This window comes from Palaemon carinicauda, chromosome 1, assembly GCF_036898095.1.
Source record: "Palaemon carinicauda isolate YSFRI2023 chromosome 1, ASM3689809v2, whole genome shotgun sequence".
Classification (NCBI taxonomy): domain Eukaryota; kingdom Metazoa; phylum Arthropoda; class Malacostraca; order Decapoda; family Palaemonidae; genus Palaemon; species Palaemon carinicauda.
The window spans coordinates 260,052,240-260,054,739 of record NC_090725.1 but is presented as its reverse complement, the minus strand read 5'-3'; the positions used below and the strand labels follow the sequence as shown (position 1 = coordinate 260,054,739).

Below are 2,500 nucleotides of genomic sequence, written 5' to 3'. Positions count from 1 at the left end.
ACATCTAGGCTTGCTATGAATAATTTATTGATCTATGAGAGATGGGGTCTCCCTGTCTAATTCCTTTCTTAATCGGAATGATCTCACTATGTAGATTTAGGATTGCTATACTACTTGTATAGATATCTCGAAGTGTTCTAGCATAAGATTCATCTATTCCTTGCTCTATAGATGATATGATAATATGATAACGATAATAATGATCCTCTTTGTCATTACTATCATTACCGTATTGTGAATGATGATCAAAATAAATTAAAAATTAATCTTTTATCTAAAAGGAAATGACAATTATAAGATAGACAAAAATACATGTAGCCTAAATGCAAAAATTACATCCTTATAGAAGAGCGCTACGGTACATTACTTATGTTCATTATTCTAAATTACGGATAGGCCTAATATTTTTGTACTTAATGCTATTTCTATTAATTAAATACGTGTACATTCTTCAAGGCCTAATTTTCACATAATAGAGTGCCATAGGATAGAAAAAGATAAGCCGATTTGATCAGAATTAGATATGTTCGAAGTTGAAATATAAATTGCCTATTAATTCACGATTTAAGATAATATCGTAACTAACTTCAAGCAGTAACATCCGTAAATAACGTTGTGTTTAACGAATACAAATAATTAATTTGACACATTAAGAATCATGGGCCTACGCACAACTCATGCGTTAAATAAGATTTTAATCATTTAGAGAACTATTAGCTTTCTATAAATAGAAATATTTCATCCATTACTAATACGATAAACTACTAGTTTTACACTGGTTTAACAGATATAATCATGTAAATTTATGGATAATGATTATTGATATTTGGTGGATTAAAACAATGATTTTTACATATCACCACTGTATAATGCGTTATTATTTTAAATGCATTTTAGAGACAGTAAACGTCAGCATAGAAATAACAGGAATTAATGATCTATTTACCAAGAATTACAAAGCTCAGAGAACTGAAACTTATTATGGATTTGATAGACACAAAATAACAAAATTCAGATTATTTATCCATTTTGTTCTTTTTTATTGTTTACTTCTTACCATTCCATTTGAAGTGTATATAATTTACTTATCCTAAATTCACGTCATCGGTTCATTCAAGAGGCCAGTTATACATGCGTGTGAAAATATAATAGAAAATACAATACTAGTGTAAGCCACCCATACAAAATGACGGCTAAATATTTAGATAGATATGCACACACACGCATACACACACGCAGATTCAACAGTTCCACCTCTCCCCTTTTCATAAACACATCTCGATGGTTCGGCAATTTGTGGTGGATTGTGGTTTCCGAGTGTGCCTTTAGTAGTATTCCCTCTCACATGGATATGACTATTCTCTCTCTCCCTGCCGCTCAGCGTGACAGGAAAGAAATATATATATATATATATATATATATATATATATATATATATATATATATATATATACATACAGTGAGTCACAAAAAGAGGGTAAAAATAAAATTGTTACAGTTTCTACAAATATATGAATTTTTGCAAGATTTTTTCACAAGACGTGAACAATGAGTCAAAGTTTATTGTATAAAAGCATTTTCAAATTGATAAATTTTTGGCTACTGTAGTCATTGATTTATGAAATGTTCAATCCAGGACCCTCGCTGCTGGATGACATTCGCCACTCTCACATTGAAATTGTTGACAGCTCTCTCCAACATGTCGTTAAGAATTCTTCGGAACACTCTCCTTATGTTTTCTTTCAATCTGTTAATTATGTCTGGATTGTCCACATACACTCTCTCCTTCAGGTAGCCCCATAGAAAGTAGTCCAGCGGGCTGAGATCAGGGGAATAGGACGGCCAGGGATTGTCGGTCCGCCTTGAGATTAAACAGTCACCTTGAAAGTGTTGCCTAAGGTACTGAAGAGTGCGGTCAGAACAATGAGGTGGTGCACCATCCTGTTGAAACACAATGGTGCACACCTCTTCTCATTAATGCTGTAATGAAGCATCATGGAAGCATTTCGATGTATCAGAGTGAATTCACTGTCACTTTATGACCATTATCTTCTTCAAAGAAGTATGGGCCGAAAATACCAGAAGAGAAGACAGTCCAAAAATTGAGGGTCATTCTCAATATGCTCACTAATTGTTTGACCAGACTCAAAGCATTCAGTCTTCTTGACTTCAGTTTATGCTTGAAGAATCTTAACCTTGTAAGGAAACAGCATTAAGTCACTGTGAATGATTCGGCGCACAGATGTCCTGGAAATGCCCACTCCCTGTAACAGCCGTCCGATGGACATGCTACAAGTGGTCCCTGACATCTGCAATGTTCACTGGTGTCCTTGCTGTAACTTTCAGACCACAATGACCTTTGTTGTTGTTAATCACACTTCTTGTATTTCTGAACTTTACTACCAAGCATGTTTTAGTATGACGCTGTGGAATTTTCTTCTCAGGATGTTCGCATCGAAACTGTCTTTGAACCAGTGTAGGCGACTTGGTTGCAAAATAC

The 2,500-nt window shown here is 34.3% G+C and overlaps 1 protein-coding gene across 2 annotated transcripts in view; it reads left to right on the top strand.

The window, feature by feature from the left end:
• LOC137655592 (uncharacterized) overlaps nucleotides 1-2,500 on the top strand; it is a 23,063-nt gene that overhangs the window by 5,483 nt on the left and 15,080 nt on the right. The window lies entirely within an intron of this gene.